The sequence below is a fragment of the Varanus komodoensis genome, unplaced genomic scaffold (assembly GCF_004798865.1).
Source record: "Varanus komodoensis strain SLA01 unplaced genomic scaffold, ASM479886v1 scaffold55, whole genome shotgun sequence".
Taxonomy (NCBI): domain Eukaryota; kingdom Metazoa; phylum Chordata; class Lepidosauria; order Squamata; family Varanidae; genus Varanus; species Varanus komodoensis.
The window spans coordinates 2029591-2050006 of NW_025336157.1; the positions used below are offsets into that span (position 1 = coordinate 2029591).

Here is a 20416-nt window from a genome sequence, read left to right on the forward strand (position 1 = left end):
CTCCAACACGGATCCGATTCCTCACCATTGGCCGTGCCGTCTTGGGGAGACGGGATGCGTAGGACAAACCATCCAGAGGGACACACTTGGCGTATCTCTGCCCTAGAGCAGTGTGGTGTTGGGCCGTGGGTTATGCTGGGTGTGGGGCTAAACAGAAGCTGCCGGGACATGGGTCACCCAAGCCGTCCTGGCGATATTTGCAGGAGCAGAAATGGCATTTTTGCAGGGAAGGGCGCCTGGATGTGTCTGCTCAGCACTGGCTTCCCCCACAAACATAAGACCCTATTGGAATTTTTTGTTTTCAGAGTTGCCCAGGGAGTCGTGCAAGAAACTAGCCCTCAGTGTCCCACTGGCCTCTGGAGGGGAGATGAATGTGCGGCAGATTCAACTGAGTTTAGATTTCTTGGAATCTGAGAGACAGGTTCAGTGACTTCTCCCAAGTCGTGTGGAGCCTGCCGAGGACGTGCACAGAAACATGAGTGCACCTCCAAGAAGGTACAAAAGTCTCATTCAAGAATCTGATTCCGTCGTGGAGGTCGCTGTGGGACACAGATGGGACAGATATAACACAGTCTGCATGTCCCTTTGCCTCATCCAGGGCTTCCGTTTAGCCCGAAGTGCCTGGTCCTGCCTAACCTTGGAAGCTAAGCAGGGCTGGGCCTGGTCGAAATCTGGACGGGTTCCTCGGAAGCAGGGGGAGCGCAACGTCTCAGAAGCACAGAACCATGAGGGAGACCACTGAGACGGGTCCCTAGCTCTGCACAGCCCAACCTCCTGCACCAGATGCCTACCCAACTGCTCTGCCACGCGACTGACCTCTAGCTCCTGCGCCTGCCTTGCTCTTCGGACCATGCTCGCCCCGAGACTTCTCCACCTCAGCTTCTCTTCCAGAACCAGGACACCTGCTGGAGGCGGCTTGCCTGGAAGTCTCCACAGAAGTGTTGAACCTGAGAAAACACAAAGATCGCCTGACCAGCTGGACAGGCTGGGTCTCTCTCCCTGCCTTTTCCCTACTCAACCCTCCTATTGAAACGCCTCCCAGTTTTGCATCCATGTTGGGCAGCAAATCTCAGGGTGGGATTTCAGTTCAGCTCTGTACTTCTCGCCACTTTATCCATCGTTCCGTTTGCATCGGGGTCAATGAGATGTCCAGATAGGAAACCCACAAGCGAGATGTGATGTCAAGGGCTCATGTTCCCCGGCTCTTGCTACAGAGAGATACAGTGCCTCCGGTACTGGAGGTGGCCTACAGCCATCAGGATTAGTAGCCTTGGAGAACTTTCTCCTCCATGAATTTGTCTAACCCCCTGCTACCACCGTCCAGGTCAGGGGTCATCACCACCTGATGCAGCCAACACCGCTGTTTGCCTGTTCTCTCCCACCCACCATTCAGTTTCATGGAGTGACCCTGCTAGTTTCTAGTCTTCTATGCTGTGAGAGTTGTATTCCAACCACAAGTGGACAACCTGCCCCGATTCAGAGGGGTTTTTTAGGTCAAAAATGAGTTAACCCCAGTTGCAAACTGGCTTCTGGACACCCCTGGTTACAAATGGGTTTGGGATTATTAGGAGCATGCCAGCTGGGTAAGCGGCAGTCTGAACCAGCTGAAATCCCCATGAGAGCTGCATTCACTTGGAATTAGAAGTGGGGGTGAGGAAGCACGCATGATTTTTCCAAGTGGGTTAATCTATATGATTTGGCAGAGATCTGCCTATCTAATCTCCTTTGAGATTTTCATGTTTATGGAATTCAGCAGCCGCTAGAGCAGTGGGTTGACCAGATCCCTCATGCAAAAGCCTGCTGAGCTCCCAAAATTAAAAATATTCATGAGAAAGAGAAGGAAGAGGCTCTCACACCTCTGCAACTGTCACAGAGAAGGTGTGCTGGTATTACCAGAGCCTTTGGTTCTGGTTCTGGAGATGCTTTTTGGAACAAGCAATATCTCAAAGGTCCCAGAGGTGTGACACTCACCAACAAGGTCCTGTAATACTTTTATCAACACTTCTCATGCTCCCAAATGGGGGGTAAGAAAGAAATCAATTCAATTTGCATTTTAATGCGAATTTACCCAATTTAGCCCTTTCAACCCAAAACTCAGGTATACTTCAACATTCTCACTTCTCTGAATTTTGCAGCAGAGTTCGGCAATCCCAAAACATGAACAAAACAGCGCATGTGAAGATACATAACTTTCAAAAATGTTCTCTATACTAGGGAAATGACCAGCACAGAAAGTGTGTACAAAAATGAGAAACGCACACAAAATGCCCACAAATTCCCATGCATACTTTAAAAATAAGAAATCATCATTTCTGAACAACCAAAATTAAGATGGAAAAAGTCTCAAAGTTTGGAAGGAATGCAACTTACAAATAGAAAACTAAGAAGTTGGCTGATTTGGTCGTCTGTCTCCCAGATCCGGACTCTAGAGCCAGGTCTGCTGATTTCATAAAGCATCAACCTGGTGCACATATTTTATCCTGCTTAGGTAAACAAACAGGATTGGAGCCCTGAAAATGTTAAAAGTGGACAGAAATTTATTATAGCATAGCTTATTTTATTTATTTATTCATTCATTTATTTAGGAAGCTTCTATGCCACCCCATTCGCCAAAGCCTCGGGGCGGCTCACAATAATAAAAAAACAATATAATTTGAGTCGACCTGGCCAATAAATAAATAAACAATATTAACAATTAAAACAACGTTTGAATAAAAAGGTCTTCGCCTGGCACCGAAAAACAAACAACAAATAGCTTATTGTGTATTTCAGCGTCCTACCTACAGACGAACACCCCACCCACTGTAATTTTTTGCTTTGTTTTGTTTTGTTTAAAGTGGTGGGGATGGAAATGGCTTCTCAACGTTAGCTCGTTTTCAGACTGGGCAGGCAGCTGTGGGGGAAGCTCTGGCACTCGTCCCTGCGGGATACAGCGCGACATTCCGGTGTGGGAGTTCTGCACTGTCCATGGTACTAAACACGCCAATGCTGAGATGAAAACTACCAGCTGGACCGAGATTTCAGTCCCAGCTCCACGTTTTTGTAGTCTCTCTCTCTCTCTTTGTGGTAGGGATGGAGATATCCGATGAATTATATATAGAAATTTCCCACCCTCTCCTCTCCTTGCCAAAGCAAAGGGTGGGAAAATGCTGAAAGGCATTTCTTTGATGAATTGAGGAAGCGCGATCCCAGCTCCGTGTTTTCCCTCTGCCCCCGACAAAGCTGTACAGAAATAGCAGGGATGCTGAAATCGCTCGGCAGTGATGCAGAAGGTACGTGCTTTTTCAGTTCTGGTCCTGATGCTGAGCTCGTGGTGAGGTCTCTGTGGCGCAATGGACGAGCGCGCTGGACTTCTAATCCAGAGGTTCCGGGTTCGAGTCCCGGCAGAGATGGTCTCCATGACAGGGTGTCTTAATTTTTCACTTATCTTGGGGTAAGGAATGCTAATTAATTATATTTCACTCCAGGGTATTTCTGAAAGGAAAATGAACGGCAGCTCTCGAAATCCCCTTGGTTATGCATTCCACTCATCATGGCCTCTTCCAGATCCATATCTCCATATTTAAATGCATGGGGACTCCTTCCATTATATTTCCCTTTCAGCAGAAGTCTCCTTCCTCACCCCCACCCCTTTATGGTCACCAATACTGCTATTGTTGTGACTTCTTGGAGAGGAGATAAGAAATGGTATTAATGGGTGAGGACTTTTAACATTCAGGGGTCAAGGTTACACAGCTGCTGTACACAACTGGAAACATGCTACAGGAAGCAAAACTCCAGAGGGTGAATCTCCCTCGTTCAAGATTGTTAGAGCTCAAATTCTTTCTTCCCCAGAAATGAAGACCTCTGGAAATTTGGCTAAATTCATATCAGAAACAAGCTGACATGAAGTTCTTGCCCATGCGTACCAGCAGATTCAGTAAGCACAGTTATTCTCAGCCTGGGGAAGATATTATACCTGCATTGTAAAGGTGAGAGCCTGTCAGAAATTTAAAAATCTGGTGCCCATCCTAGAAAATCACTAGCAGGATTGAAATCACTCAGAAACACAAACCTAGATGTTTAAGAGCTAAGCACTCAAAGTTATGTGCTGAGGTGAACAAATCAGCCCAACCCACTTCTTCCTACTTTATTTAAACTTTTTATTACAGGTATGCGGCACCTTATAAGCACTGGCAAATTCTAACGGAAACCAAATGGAAATGAAACACTGATTCCTACACGCATTTCTTTGGCCCAGTGAATTTGCGCCATGGGGCTCTTTTGGCAGAGAATGGCACAGGGTTTCCAGGGGAGAAGTCCTGGGGAGCTCCAACCATGGCAGGCGAGACCCCGGAGAGATCTGCCAGGCAGTGTCAACCCAGCTGGTCCCAGTGGACCGAGGGGCGACTTCTCCAGTGGGAAGAGGGACTCCATGTGCCATCGAGAATCATGCGCACTCAATGTTCTCTGTCCACCTGGGAAACTCCAACAATGGGGCACATTATTTGCTGCAAATACTCAGGGCTGTTCAAGAGGAGGAGGAAGGAGAGGAACAACAACTGGAAAAGAAACCCCTCCCCATCTCAAATTAAGCCAAGCCTAAACTGCCCCTCTCCTGGAATTCCCCTGAAATGGCTCTTCTCCCTCGCCGTGAGTTTCTTTAAAAAAAAAAAAAAAACAGCTAAAAGTTTCCGCCCAATTCAAGTGTGCACCTCATTGAGCATAGCTGTGCAAAGCACACGCACTTGAGAAATCAAACGCTCTGGGTGTGGCTTATGCTTACCCTCCTGCCTTTATGTCCTGCATGACTAAAGTATGCCTGTTGCCTCCTGCAGAAATGTGTTGTGTGAGTGTGTCTCAAACACACGTGCAATCAAATGCTCCTTCTCAAATGCTGATCTCTTCTTCTTTCAGGAATGGGCAGCTAGGAGGCGATTGAAGCATTTCGCTACGTATTAAACAACCCACCAATGAAATTTTGGGTTTCTTTTTTCTCTGTGTTGGTTTTTCATCAATCTGCTCACCCATTATTGGTCGGGAGTGATCAGATTTTAAAGGAAAGGTGCATATTTTGCATACGGCTCAATCCCAGTCCACTACATAGGAAGAGGAAAGCCCTACAGTTGAATAAACAAAAGTGAGCCCTTGTCATTCTACAGAAAACAAGGTCATTCAAATGGGTTTTCATTCCCTGCTTGCCAGGAGTTGGCTACTGGCAGCACAATGAGTTAAGACCTGCAGGATAACGATAATGAATTTCTACTCCAGTGAACAGCTGACAAGTCACAATAATTCATGAAGACTCAAACCATCGTGCAATACAAATGGCATCAAAAGCCATCAGTCGTAACTGATAGATAAGTCAGGAGTGAAGAAAAAGCTCAAAGTGAAGGATAAGCCAAGTTCACGCTACCCCAAAGCCAAGCTATTCCACAGGGTCAAGACCAAAACACACAGAAACACCCTGGAGTTCAAGAGACCTTGCTGCTTAAAAGCAAAATGAAATTGGAGAGGAAGTCACCTTATCCTCCTTCCTATCTAAGGGATCTAGTGGCCAGACTTCATGGAGAAGATACCAGATGCAGTTCAATGGATCACCCCATGGGGGAGCTGCAGAGGGCCTCCTGACAGCAGGCAAATCGGCATGCCAAAATCCAGGAAAAGTTCTGGAAGAGAGGAACCGGTGGTGCTGTCCAGGAAGGGCTCACAAAGCTCAGTGAAGTCAGTTCACGGAAAAGCTGAACAGGAAGTCTTTACAGCCCTTCCTGTTGTGGGGAACCAACAGCCAGTCTGGGTGCGTGGGGTGTTTTTCCTCTCCCCTTTCCTCTTTCCTTGGATTTTCTGCCTTTTTAGATTGCAAGCTTGTCTCGTGTTTGCAATTATATGTAAAACACTCCAGGTACCTTGGAGTGGGATAATAGGTTCCTATTTATTGTGTTTCTTCTTACCAAGAAATACTGTAGAAATCGGATAGAAATCCCTTCTATCTCTACAAATAAAAGAGCTGGAAATTATTTAATGGAAGCTGAACATTCAGGCAGTGCCCCTTAAAACATGAACCTTATCCATTGCAATGTTATGACTGGGGTTTTCACAAGAATCCCACACACAGTGACTATACAGAGCTCTCTGTTGCGGGACCACGCACCATGCACTACCTCCCCTGACAAATATCTACCAGATGTTCTCCATGACTACCAGAGCACATACCTAAAATATCTGTAGGGGAGGGGGGGAAGGCTTCAGTGCCTTTCTGTCCCAGATCTTTGGTGGCAGCCCTCCTCCGTATCCTACATTGGCCCAAGCATGTATAGGTATCCAAAAAAAGACGACCTTCTCTGTGATGGTGAACCCAAGGGAGACGCACCTGGTGCTCACCTGGCCTTGGTGGGTTACGCAATTAAAATGCTGTTTGCCGAGGCATTCACAAAAGACTTTGAACAGTGTAAGACCGAACAGTACTCACAATCCAAATGGATTTTCGATGTGCAGCAGAAGCTCTCAAGCCATGTGTTCTGATTACAGCACCTCCTTATCGAATGGTTAGTGCTATTGGACAAGAGAGTAATGCCTGGCCAGACTCTTCAGATAATGAAGGGTCCCAAAGTATGGAGAACTTGGAAGATTTTGCGCCATATGGGACACCATGCAATTTCTGCTGCTGTTCTGGAATTAAGCACAGATGTCTTCTGAGAATGTTTCACAAGCAACTTTGAGGCCTTCTTGGGCCTACAAAGTGCAATTCAAGTTATCTCACAGAATAGTATTGGCACCCATTCGTGCCAAGACAGGTACCCAACACTTCTACAAGAGGAGGAACTGAGGTTTGTTGTACTTGTAGCAGCGTTGAGAGAGAGATGGGGTGAAAATAGATCTCTTGATGTTTGGGACTGCAGTTCCCAGCATTCCTGACCATTGGTCACACTGGCAGGAGCTTCTGGGACTACAAGTCCCAACCCTGCGGAGATCTTCTTCCTAGCCACCCCTGATGTAACACAAATTGTAACACCGTAAAACAATTTGAAAAGGAATATCTTAATAATGGGAACATGGGATGCAAAGTTTACCTCGTAGCAGAAGCATCACAGAGAAAGACCAAAATGGGATGGACCATTTTGAGTTGGGTGGTTCCATTCCCTTGTTTTATGTGTTCTGATTTTCAGAACATGGTCCTCTATTTTTGGGCGGCTTAGCTTAGAAAGGAAGCAAATGGGGCAAAGACATAATGGAGGTGGATAAAATTATATGGGTGAGAAGAATCAGGAGGGAGGGCTTTTTTTATTTCTGTCATATCGCTGCAACTTGGTGGAGTCATCCCATGAAGCTGAGATTCCAGACAGATTAAATAAAGGTCCTCATTGGAGAGCACTTAATTAACTAAGGAATTCACAACTGCAACTTGGAGGACTTCCAGAGGGGATTAGAACAATGCACCTCCGAAAGCCCCTGGTTCCCTCCCTCAGCAAACTTTTCCTTAATCCCTCTGCATTAGAACTTCCTGCTCCATCCCTCCTTAATTGGCTGGGGTTAATTATCCCAGAGGGAAGGTGGGGAGTCATCCAGGGCAACATCCCTCAAACCAGCTAAGCAAGAACAGAATTTATTTCTCCCGTTACCCTGCAAATAAGCTACTTGCACACAGCTCCCGGACGAGGTGATGAGATGTTTCCTTCCTCTGGAGAAGGCGAGAGCTCAACAAAAGCAAACTCAGTAAGGAAGGAAGCCCCTGAACTATTTGTTAATGCGACCCTCCAGGGACGCAACAGAAAACCCAGTGGGAGGGATTGGTGGGACAACTCATTCTCATTTCAGCCAAAGAGGTCCTGTTTATGAGCTTCATGAGCTTCTCCATCCATTTGGACCACAGGAGCAGCCACTGATGGAGAGAATTTGGTCCCTACTGCCGAAGAGAAACAGTACTTCAACCTTTTGTGAAGAAATAAATTAAAAAGCCAGTTACTAAACGCACACTCAAGAGGAAGGAAGTACGGCTCCCGTGTGCCCCTCATGGGCTTCTCGGAGGCACTTGGTCGGCCAAGGGACAGCAGAACGATTAACCAGATAGGTCTTTGGGCTGGTTCCATCAAAGCTTCAACTATGTTTCTTGGTCTAGCTTGGACCCAAGTATTTTGAACAAAACTTAGTCACTGTCCAATTTACCATTCTTATGTTATTTGCATCCCACCAGCTTTCCATCCAAGGAACACAGGGTGGTTTGCATCCTCCTCCTCTCAACTTTATCCTCACAACAACAACCCTGTGAGGTAAGTTGGCCCAAAGTCCTCCGCTGAGGCCCATGGCGGAGTGGGGACCAGAACCTGGATCACCTGAGCTCCAGCCCAGCACTCCTAACCACTACACCACACTGCCTGTTTTTTCTGATTTTCTTCAGCAAAATGACTCGCGGTAAGAGGACGTTGTAGAAAAACTTTAAATAAGTAAATAAATATAATAAATAGTGACCTCCACTCTAGGCAAATTTGGATGCCATTGGAATATCTGGATGCATTCTGAAGTGGCTTTCTGGAGTTCAAAGATGGGATTTGGGGGAATTTTGTTACAGTGCCTCTGGTTCTTTCTAGAGACACTCTTATTAATAACAACAACAGTATCAATAACAAAGCAGGCTTTGGATACAGGAATCTGCATAAGCCAAGCTCACCGGAAGTGTGGGGCGCAAAATAGGTGTGGGCATTTTTCCAAATGCACGCAGGGACTTCAGACATGTGGGGGGGGACACATTTGTCAGGCACTTAAACTAGGATTTTTGCCATGGAAAGCATGTTTTGTACCTCTAAACCATGGGAACGTTAGTGAATTACGGGATTACTATCTCCAAAAGCAGTCAGAGAGGGAATATTCTCTCATTTCTGATTTTTCTAGTTTCCAGTCCAAAACAACTCCAGATTATGAAGCACCTCAAGAGCTTCTGCTATGGTGTGGAAATGGGGAAAATATTAAATGAACCCAATATTTTAGCTGTGACTCAATCCAGACCCAGTTTGGAGGCTCTGGTTAGTCCAGAACTGGGGCTGATCAATTACAGTCATAGGACACCCCGTGTCTTCAGTAGCACTGGCTTTGTGTTTGCTTTTGAGCCCTGAACAAAGAACTTTAAGGCTCTGAACAGCCTGAGGCCAGAGAATCTAAAGCGTGAGTTCCCACCCTTTGCATCTCCCTTTCCTCTTTGCCTAATAATGATCCTGAGTATTTCACTCAAGTTTATCCCTGGCCATTATGGTTTTAGAAATGAGGCTCAGCCATTGCTTCTTTGTCCCACAATGCTGGGAAATCTAGCCAACGTTTATCTCTGCATAAACGTTTATCTGTTTGCTTGTGTGTTGAAATTACTTTTTAGACAAAGCGTCTCCTGGAGCTGTTTCTGAAACAGGCAAATCCTGTGTCATTGGGTTTCCTTTTCTATTTTAGCTGCTTTTCTGAGTTTTATAGGAGCTGCCTACCCTCCCCCCCCCGCCAAAAAAAAAAGGTTCACCAGGCAAAGCTGACTGAGAGCCAGTGTGGCGTAGTGGTTAAGAGCGTGGGACTCAGGCAATCTGGGTTCTAGTCCCTGCTCAGCCATGGAGCCAACTGGGTGACTTTGGGCCAGTCACAGATTCTCAGCCCGGCCTACCTCGCAGGGTTGTTGTGGGGTTAAGATGGAGGAGAAGAATGATGTAAGCTGCCTTGAGTCCTTTGTCGGAAAAAGGCAGGATATAAATCGAAAAAGCAAGCAAGCAAGCAAGTTGTTCTGGTTTGGAAACCTTGCATCAGATTCTTGGATTCCAAGGAGTGATCAGAGCATTTCTCTGGCATCCCCACTTAGTTATTCTTCTCAGCAACCACTTTACAATCTTGGTTTGTTTTCACAATTTGCCCCCTTCTGAGCAGGCTAGCATTAGAGAAGCACACGCCTGTTCTAATTTGATGCCCAGGGAGGTCTGTTTGCCAAATGGACGGGCCCTGGAAAAACAAACTGGAAAAGCAACCTGTTTCCTTTGTAAGAAGGCCCTAAAGACATGAGACAAAAGGAATGAGTAATTGTCAGACTGTGCTGAACACATAGGCAAGCCCTTCTCTCAGCTTCGGGTTGAAGAATTCAGCAGATAGATGCTGCGAGCTGCCTTTGACCCCACGGTGTTGAAGGAACCCTCCAAAGACATGAGAAGATGGGCAACTTTAGTCCCATCAGTTCTTTAGTGACTTAAGCTCTAAAGGAAAGTCAACAGGTTGCTTGAAGCATCTGCAAAGCAGCAAACCATTAACAAGTAAGACTCTTCCTGGCCAAAAGTCCATATAAGTCAAAGTCTCTCTTCCCAACTGTCAGCATCTGGGGCGTGGGCGGCTGGGAATCAGGTCAGGGCAGCAGGACCCAGACAACCAGTATGATATACAGGCCCACTCCAAATCGGGCAGTCCAGAGATCAAGGTGGGTAACAGAAGCGCAAGGCAGGCCAGTCCAAACAGAGCAGAGCAGTCCATGCCAGCCAGGAGTCAAAAGCCAGAGAAAGAAGCTATGGGGAAGCAGATACCTGGGACCGCAGCAGAAGGCTGGAGCAGGTGCAGCCAGGCCTGGTCCAGAAGCAGAGGCAGGAGCAAGGCAGCGGTTCCAGAAGGCACAGGGAGCTCCAACCGCATCAAACCCCTTTGTTCCTGAGGAAGCATCTGAAGGGAAGAGCTGGTTCTTTTTTAGCGGTTTCTTCAGTGCTCCCAGGTGGTGCTCGTTACATCCCAGGTGGCTGTAATTGACTGTTGGCCCTGGGCTGCTATTCTGGTCTCTGGCCAGAAGAGGGAGCCCTGCTGCTGCCTCAGAACCAACAGCAACCGGGGCAACCAGGTCTTCTGGGGTCCATGGAGTGGCTGAGATTCAGAGATGGCCTGCTTCTGAACCCCAAGGTTACATCCCTAATTATTACGGCCAATAAGAACGTAAGACACAATGAGAGCAGAAGACTAGCTTCTTCTTCGTACCGGTGGACCCCGTTCAAAGCCTTTGGGAAGGGCAAAAAGAGGGGGAGAAGGCAAGCTTCCCTGCACCAATTGGTTCCCCCCTGTTCTTCCTCGGGTTTCCCACTCTGCCAAGTGCACAGGCAGCAAACAGGCGTCTGGCACTCCCTCGATCACACAGACTCAAGCATTTAAGCCTTGCAGCCGCTCCTGCCAGGCAAGTTGCTCCCAGAGATTAGAAAGTGGCTAATGGTGCACTGGAACATGGGGTCTGCCGGTTGCAAGGCCAAGACGCTAACCGATAGGCTGCGTTGCCTCCCGCATGCGTTTTACATCTAGAAATATTCCGTGTGCTGACAGTGTTCCATGGATGGCTACCTTGCTCAACTGAGCAATGCAATTATTTTTCTCATAAGTCACTGTGGAGCTCAGAAGTGAGCCCTGCTGAAGTGCAAAAGGACCTTACGCTGCAAATCTGTACACGGGAAGCCCCACTGAAATCAATAGGCTTACATTAGAGTAGGCATTTTTGGACGGCATTGCAGGGGTAATCGGGTGAATCCACTCTGCAGAAGGTTTTTGTTTATGATGCGTTTTATGCTGTTATTTTATTTGGTGTTTATTTTATGGAGATTTTATATTGCTGGATTCGTTTTCACTCTTTTCCTCCACGCTGCCTTGATAGTTTTACTGAAGGGCTGCCTTTAAAAGGAACAAACAGATAAAAACGAAATATCTGGCAATCAATAGCCCACATTTTTCTGACCCCGCAAGTTATGGGTACATCAATGACCCTACACATCTCTGCTTTCCCTGTCCAAAGAATTTGGACTGTTTGGTGTTGTATTTTTGGTCCATCTGTGTGCATGCAAAAGGGGAAATGCATTTCATTATTGCGGCTCGTACCATATGAACTTCCCTGATGGATTGCTGCAATTTTGCAAAACGGTGGCATGCATCATTTTTATTAAGCAGACTGTTCTGCTAAAAAGTACATCTTCTTTTATAACACTGTTGTTCTCAGCAATATCCTTTGATGAAGATCATGCACAGTATAGACTAGAACCAAGCTGGGATTGGTTGCTTTATTTTTCCTATTAAACGGCACGGGCTGTGCTTGGTGTCATTTGGATAAGTAAACTCGGCGCTTTTGCCCAGAGCTTTGCTGTCACATGTTATAAAGCCCATGTCATTGATAATCCAGATGCTGATACTTCTTGAGAAACCGAAGGCTCCCCAGGAGACACAGAGAAAGCTGAAGAGGAAAGTAAAGCTTCTGGCTGTTTTTCTCCTTCCCCTGTGTATATTTATTTTGCTTCTTGTAGGAAATAAGAATGTAGGAAGAGCTTTGCCGCATCACACCAAGAGTCCGTCTCACCCGGAATTCTGTTCACACGGTGGCCAACGACTGGAAACTCACAAGCAGGACGTAAGTGCAACGACACCCTCACCCATGTTCCCCAGCAACTGATGCACCCAGACACACTGCCTCCAATAACGAAGGCAGCACGCAGCCAGAGGACTCAGACCCATGGGTAGCCATCTCCTCCAGGAACTGGCCCGGTCCCCTTTCCCAGTCCTGCAAACGGGTGATCGCCACTACATGGAATGAATTCCACAGTTCCGCCACGTGAAGAAGACTTTCTTTTTCTCTGTCCTAAATCTCCCTCCCATCGGCTTCATGGGATGACCCCTTGGGTCCTGGTATTATGAGAAAGGGAGAAAACTGTCCCTCTTCCCATTTTCTCCACACCAAGCATGCTTTGGTGCCACCTCCACCGTGTTTCCTCTCGCTCGTCTTTTCTCTCAGCTAAGCAAGTCCAGAGAGAGGAGTTATTCCAGCCCATTGATTAGTTTAGCTGTCTCTTGCTGCACGTTTTTTCCAATCCTACCATCTCTCTCTATAGGTCTTGAGGCCATTCTTCTTCCTGGCCCCTTCCAAGCAGTCCAGGATAAAGGCTTCCTAACTCGAAGTCTTTATTATGGTTCAAGCTGACCAGCTCAGCTGGTTTTGCAACACACGCAAAAAAGAGTATTGCAGAAACAAAGGAAGCAAGCTGACTTGAGTACTGGTCACGAGGGAAATCTACATGATGATCTGAAGTTAATTCCAATGGAGTGGCTGTTGTCTCTTCTAAACTGAGGAGAGCTAAGCACAGCTTCAAGGTGGGTCGTGCCACTTCGGGGCACTTCTCAGCTGGCCCACCCTCTGAACCCGAGGCCATACAATCAAACTCACGGCATTGTGTCTTCCCTGCTCTGTATCGTTTTACTCACCACACCTTCCCACAGCACTGGAAACTGTCTGATTCTCCGGCGCACTGAGTCCAACAAGCCCCGGGTTTTCGGCGGCAGGTTCTGGCCTTTCTCCCTTTTCTGGATCAGAACCGGATTCTGCAACCTCTGGAGGCTGCATCACAGAAGGAGTGGGACCAGAATGACACACAGCCTTCCGAGGGGGTCTCGCTGGCGGCGTTGTGCAAGGGCAGCTGGATCGTGGCAGCTAATTTCTGGCTCCTTTCTTCATTACGGCCAGCATGGAACTTACCTTTCTGAAGCCCCTGCCAGCTGGACCCACAGTTGCCATGGAGGCGTCCACCACAAACCCAAGGCCTCTTTCTTGGCCCAATGCTGCTGCCCATCGGGCACTGGATCATCCGGGGGAGCTTCCAGAGGAAGTGCTTGTTCCCAGGTGGTGCTCCTCACTCGACTGAGAGCTCCGGAAGGGTCTGGGACCAACCCCACAAGCGCAGTGGTGCTCCTTGTGGGTCTTGGCCAGCAGATGGTGCCCCGGAGCTGCCCAGGCCCGGACGGCAAAGACAGTGACCGTGCGCATGCGAACACGCACACACAGCAAAACACAGGTATTCACGCGTGTGCTGCGATGCACGCACATGTGCACACTCCTGTGCCAACAGTCTTGCAGGCATGCGCACTGACATAGGTGCGTGCATGGAGGCACGTGGCAACACGCACACACACGTGCATGGATGCACGAGAGCATGTGCTGAGACCAAGGCGCACTTATGCGCAAATGCGGTGACAGTCCCCCAGCCCCTCAAGGTGCCCCGTTGCTCCGCACTGCCCACTTGCGCTTCCTCTGCACAAGACGCGTTCCTTCTCCTGCACCTCATTTGGGCAAGAATGCCATTTTCTTATGTCATTTTTCTATTTGTAGCCCAGCTTTTTCCTTCTAAGGAACTCAAGGCAACAGTCATCATTCTCCTCCTCCTCTCAATCTGTTCCTCACAACAGCAACCCTGTGAGGTAGGGCTGGGCCAAAGTCACCCCGTGTGCTCCTTAGAGTTATGAGGAGAGAAACACAGAAACATCGAAAACAGAGTGAGTCAGAAGGGGCCTCCCAGGCCATCTAGTCTGACCCCCGGCTCCAGCCGGCTCCGCTCACGACATGCCCACCATGTGGACGTCCAGCCTATCCTTGAACACCCGCACCGATGGGGCTCAACGACCTCTTGTGGGAGCCCATTCCACACCCTCAGGGTCCTAACCATCAGGAAGTGCTTCCTGGCCTCCAAATGGAACCTCGGCTCCCTGAGCTTGGCTCTGTTGGAGCGCGTCCCGCCTTCCTCTGCAGGGGAGAACAGGAGAACAGAGAGGATCGGATTTGGGATAATTTGCAGCAAAAAGAGATAGGATACACAAACAACAGAGAGGGAAAGACGGCCAGACGCTGTTAATTTCATGTTCTCCTAGGATCCCATCCCATTTGACCCCAGGGGAGCCTTCTGAACAGCCAGCCATCAGATCTTAGCTTGCACAGAACTACCCTTCACATGGGAATGGCACCACCCCCAGCCAAGCACAACAGTTGCTCAGGAGTGACACTAGATCTCACTGTTTGGTGCAAGCCCAACATCTCAGAGAGGAAATCCTTTCTCGGGGCTACCTCCCCAAATCAGCCAAGCCACTGCCACGAATAAGGTGCCCCACCACACCCTCATTCCACGCCCACAACCTCATCTTCCTCTAGATGCACTTCCAAGTGGCTGGGAAACATCAGACAAGGCCCAGGTCACCACGACAGCGCCACCAGCCTCCGAGAGTTTCCTCATGCTCCCTTTCCCCTTCATCCACCTCGGCACCATCCTTGGCAGCTTGCTGCTTTGCACTGCCATCCAGCTAGCCTCTGAGCTCCAAGTGCCCCTGGATTTTTTCACCCGCATTCCTCGCCTTCTTGGAGATCTCATCTGTGCCTCCGCCATGGCCAAGATGCTCTCTAACTTTCTCAGCAAGAGGCGGTGCAGCTGTTCCACCGGATGCCTCTCACAAGTCTATTCACTCCATTCATCGGGAGCTGCAAATGTTACGTGCTCACAGCAGAGGAGCATGATTGTCACCTGGCCACCCACGGCACTACCCATCTGCCACAACCACCCAAGACACGTGCTGTTGGATTGGTGGCTTCCTGGGACCCGTGGCTGAAGTCGTCTTGGCTTCCCAACTTCCATTCCGTGGCCCAGATAAAATCGATCGCACCCTCTGTGACTTCCCCCCACAGCTCTGCCTGACTTCACAGCCGATGCTTGCAAACCCTGGCTCCTTTGCTCCTGCTCTTTCCCTCTTCTCTGCAGGTCGTGGGAGCCCACCTATAACAGCCACACTCCCCCCGGAGGAGAAAGGCCTTCTCCTGAGCCGCGCATCTCACCGTCGAGCCGGTCTTCTTCGAAAGCGTTTTGTTCTTGCCTGTTCAGCTGATGAAGAGCTAGTCCCTGGATTACGACAGGGCGTGGGCCGGTGTCTATGCTGTCCTGACCCCTTTCCTTAATCCAATTATCTACAGCCTGCAAAACAAAGAAACAAAGCAGCCTTGCAGGGAATATTTCCGGGGCAGGCAGGGCCTGCTTAGGAAACAGCGCAGCTCGGCAGGGGTGGAAGCAGGCGGACTCCCGGGTCTTCTGAACCGTCTTCCCCACTCGGTTGGGAATTCATGTCTTTCTACTTTGAGCTTACATCCCACATGGCACCTACGCACACACATGGGCTGCCTTCTATTGTGCTTTTTGGGTGAGTCATGCCCTCTTTTTGATGATGATGATGTCCGGGTGGGCTTCCTAAGTGAGCCAGGACCAGGCCTCCGAGTCTACACAAAATCCTTGCGGGAAGCCATTTGTTGCTAAAGACTAGAATATTAGCACAGCCCAAGTATCCATCACCACACTGCAAGGTGGACAAAATACAACAAGCCGGGTTGCAGAGCGAACTGAGAGCCCTGGTACCGGTAGGTGACCAGAAGGCAAGACCTTCATGCCCCCCTTGAACAAGCACGATCCCCAGAAACCTCTGCCAACCAAGGTGAACCACTGCAAAGCTGACTGGGTGAAGCCCTCTCTAACCACAAGATCAGACTTTAATAAACTCCATGGAGACTGAAGACCAATTAAAGCCCAACTCCAGTGACTGCTAAACATGGAATGGGTGGATTTAAGGCCACCAGATGCTGAAGGGTCAAGGGAAACTGGGTGTTGGTGAAGAGGAACTCTACGACCCCAGATGGGACACGAAGGGATTTCCTACCACAGCTTCCTGCAGGTCAAGACACAGAAAATAAGCTCGAGCGCAATTTGGAAAGCTTTTATTATGCCCGGTGCCTTTCAGAAAGGACTTTGCTTCCTCAGGGGCTGATTATCTTTCTCCAGGCATGCCACAAAGACTCTTTCCAGTGCTCCCCCGCCTTATAATGTCACTGTAACAGGGGGTTCTACAACTACGTGAAAGCAGAACAACAGTTCTTTCACAGTGATATGCAGGCTCCCGAAATGCAAGACGGAAGAGTGCGGTGTGAAGAGAAACTTCCACCGCAAGCAACAGCGATCAAGAATCCGCTCCCCCAGGAGGAAATGGTCTTCTGGACCACGTCACCTGGAAGGGAGCCCTTCCCAGCATCTCAGAGCTGCTTGCTGAGTTTCCTCACTTGTCTCTCGCGGGCCTCGAAAGCGATCTTGGCGTCCATCAGCTCGCCCAGGGCTTTGCGCACGGCCTCCATCTCCTGTTCCACCTGCTCGTAGTTCTGGGACAGCTCCTGGTTCTCCCGCTGCAGCTCGGCCAAGATCACCTTGACGTCCTCATTCTGCCGCCGGCACTGGTTCTTGAGCTGCTCGGCTTCCACAAGCAGCCCTTCCACCGTCCTGGCCATGGACTCCATCTGCTCCCGGGACATGGCTGCAAAAGCAAACGCAAGCAGGGAGGCGTGCGAGAAGGCCCTGCTGGACTGACTCTGGGACCGTTCCTGCCCAGCGCTGCACATGTGGCCAGATGTGGAGCCGTAAACTGGGCCTAAGAGCAATTGCTGCTTTCCCTCTCAGGGCGCACCGCGATGGGGACCAGACTTGAGGGCCCAAGCCCATTGCATGCAATGCAAGAATGACCGGTTCCCATTCCTCCTGCTGCTGGACCTTTGTTCTAGAACATTCTCCCCAGATGTGCTCGACCAGGCCCTTGGCTTTCCTGTCTTTCTCTGGCCTCGCTTCAGAGCCAAGGGCTGAGTCGGTTGCCCCAGGGCAGTTTTGGGAACTTAACAGATCTGAGTGGCGTTCCATATCCAGGGAGAGGAGAGGCTAGGCAAGGCTGGACCTTGGCCTTCACCCCAGCGAGGGCTCACTGACACGAGCCCCCTGGAGTTGCTCTTCCCCCTCAGCTCTGCAAGCTGCCGGTTCCCCTGCCTCTCGCTCGGGCCCAGACAAAAGTGGTGGTGGACAGGAGAAGGGGGACAGGTGCTGTGCCCGCCTTGCATCCAACGCTTTGCCAAGCAAGCAAATGGTCGAAATAATGAGAGAGCGGGTGAGGAACAAAAGAAACTGGTGGCCACGGCGGTGATGCGGTGAACCACCAGTGGAGGGAAGTCTATAGAAGGCATCTCGGAGCTTGCACTGGTGGTCCAATGCCCTACTTTATGGAGGAAAGCCTTCTAATCCAAGCCAAGTTTTAAGTCAGAGAACCAGAAGAAGGGGGAGGCAATGCAGGGCCCTTGACATTACCTGTCCGTGGCTAACAGCACCTGGACAGCCAACACACAGCTCACAGGGTTGGCCTGCTGCACATCTCCATTGCTGCTTCAGTTATGGCTGTTTCCCTTCCCTACATTCGCACGCAGACACAGGTGGGGGCCTCTCTCTTTTGCCTTGGCCCACCTAGCCTCCGATGGGCAATGATGACTAGCAGCAGCAGCTGTCCAGAGTTTGGGCCAAGAAGGACAATTTCCAGTTGCCTTCACTTCTTCTCTACAGAGTTGTCTATGGTAGAGCTTGTGAGCCCCTGAATCCAATACTTTTGTTCTACCACTGAGTAACATCCCTTCTCTCCGAGGGTGTTTCTTGCAATCCACAGCAGTCCTTGGAATGGAAACATACTGGAAGCTGGCAAAGTTTTGTTTTGTTTTTTTAAGAACTCAGGTGCCATGAGCAATGGGAACCCTCATTCCCCGGTCAACCACTGCCATCGCTACCCATTGGCCTTTCCCAGTGGCTTTCCAGCAGCTCCCCCATGGACCTCGACTCTGATCTGCCAGGAGATGGGGGTAGTTGTGGCTGAGGGGGAAGAGGGGTGGCCTGGGGCCTCCCCATGTCCTGGGCATGGCCCTCCCGCCCGGGGGAAGCGGCTCCACTCACCTGCTGGGCTGCAGGCGGGCCTGAAGTAACTGTTGAATGGGAAAAAGCCTTCCAGCTTTTCTCCTGGGGTGGATGGGCGCTAGCAACTGAGTCTGGGCGAAGGACGGTCCTCCTGAGTGGTTGAGGGTCACAGGAGGGATGCTTGGCCAGTCAGTTCATCTGTGGGGGCCCTCCCTGCTTTCCCGAAGCTTGTGGATGCCGGTACACAAGGCACACCGAGGTCTGAGCAGAAGGATTAGTGCAAGCTAAATCCAGCAAGCCCTTTTCTGGAAGATTCACTGCCCTGCCTCTTTTGCTGACAAGCTGCCGCCTTCAGCTGCAAGACCAACAGGGAGGAGTGGAAGAGCCTCTGAGCCCTTCCTCCCACCATTTGAATATGCAGATATTTTCATTTCCCAGAAGGCCCCTGTGCCTGGAGAGCTCTCTGTGCAGACCAGGTCAGGCAGGGCAATATCTTCCCCTGCCTGGGGGCAGGAAAGCCTCTTCCCTGGCTGACTTTTCCCCACCTGCAAAATGCGGTGATCTTAGGAGCTCTGAGAAATGCTCCACCCAGGCCAGCCACTTGCATATCACCAAGGAAGAGGACATCTTTCACCCAAAATACAAAAAAGGGCATGCATGTGCATAAACATTTGTATATGTTCATAAGCAGAGGTGCCTGTTTGGAAATCATTGCTAGAACTTAAATAGAAATACAAGACCTTTTCCCATGATGGAAGAAGTTGGGACCAGGTGACCTGCACAGCTCCTCAATTCCTTGCCCTCTTTCAACATTCCCTTCTTAACTGGTTACTCAGCTCAGATTTCGCTGGGAAGCCCTTTAAAAAGAGCCTCAGGTGTTTGGGAGCTCAGCTTCCTGCATTAACGGCTGTTGTCATGCTGGCAAAGGCTCCTGGGATCTGAAGTCCAAACCTTCTGAAGAACTATGCTCTGAAAAAGAGGACCGTCACTCAACAGCCATTCAAATAGCAGAGCGTAAGCTCGAATGAATGGACACTCTAGCCCAGAAAGCCACCCTTTGGCACACGTCCACTGCCATGTTTAAGCTGACTTTAGAGGGCTTCCACGCTCCCCCATGATCATCCACCCCTCACTATCATTGGGTCCTGCTTACACTGGAGTAAAGGCTCAACCAGAACATCTCCAAGTTCCCCTCCACCTTCTGTTACTCTTGCATTTCCTTCCAATTGTTTTCCCTCCATGGAATCCTAGACGGATTCAGGAGCTTCTCCGAATGATCAGCCATGGGCCATGATCTGCCCTGCTTTGCTTGAGAGAAGCTGCCAGCCTGTGCGCAGTCTGGCCATGCCACGTCCTTCGTCCGTCCGTCTCCCTGGACGATGCCAGCTTTTTTCCTGCATGCTGGGGAAATACTTCCTTAAAGAAAAGACAATGCCTTCCTCTTGGGAGGCCTTGTGTTCCCAATTCTGGGGTGGGGAAGACTCTGTGCAGTCCTACCACCCCTTTTCCAGCTTCCCTCCCTCGAGGGAGAGCTAGACTTATGCTCCAGAGCCTTGAAAGCACCCTTTGGTAATCTCAGTGCCCTAACTTCTTTGCTGGCATCCTTACAATCTCATTATCTCTGGCCATAAAAAGAGAATGTATGGAGAGCGCCGTCAGCCAGCAAAGAGTCACTCTCTGCTTCCCCGCGCCTTTTCCACTCAGCAAAGTAATAGCTCCATCTATTTGAATTTATGTCTGTGGAAAAGCACCCCATCAGGGGCTGCCCCTGGGATTCTCCGGCAACCAGCGGGGTGTATATTAATTTCTATGAGCCGTAAAAGTGGGGCGGGGAACGAATCTGCACAAATGTCGCCACACTTTGGGGACTGTGGCACAGTGACAATGGGGAGCAAGCTGCAGGA

At 49.6% G+C, this 20416-nt stretch overlaps 1 non-coding gene across 1 annotated transcript; it reads left to right on the plus strand.

Moving 5' to 3' along the window:
• The first annotated feature begins 3318 nt into the window (after nucleotides 1-3318).
• On the plus strand, nucleotides 3319-3392 carry TRNAR-UCU. The gene has a single exon. It is a non-coding gene; the product is annotated as a tRNA-Arg (tRNA).
• Nucleotides 3393-20416: the final 17024 nt, after the last annotated feature.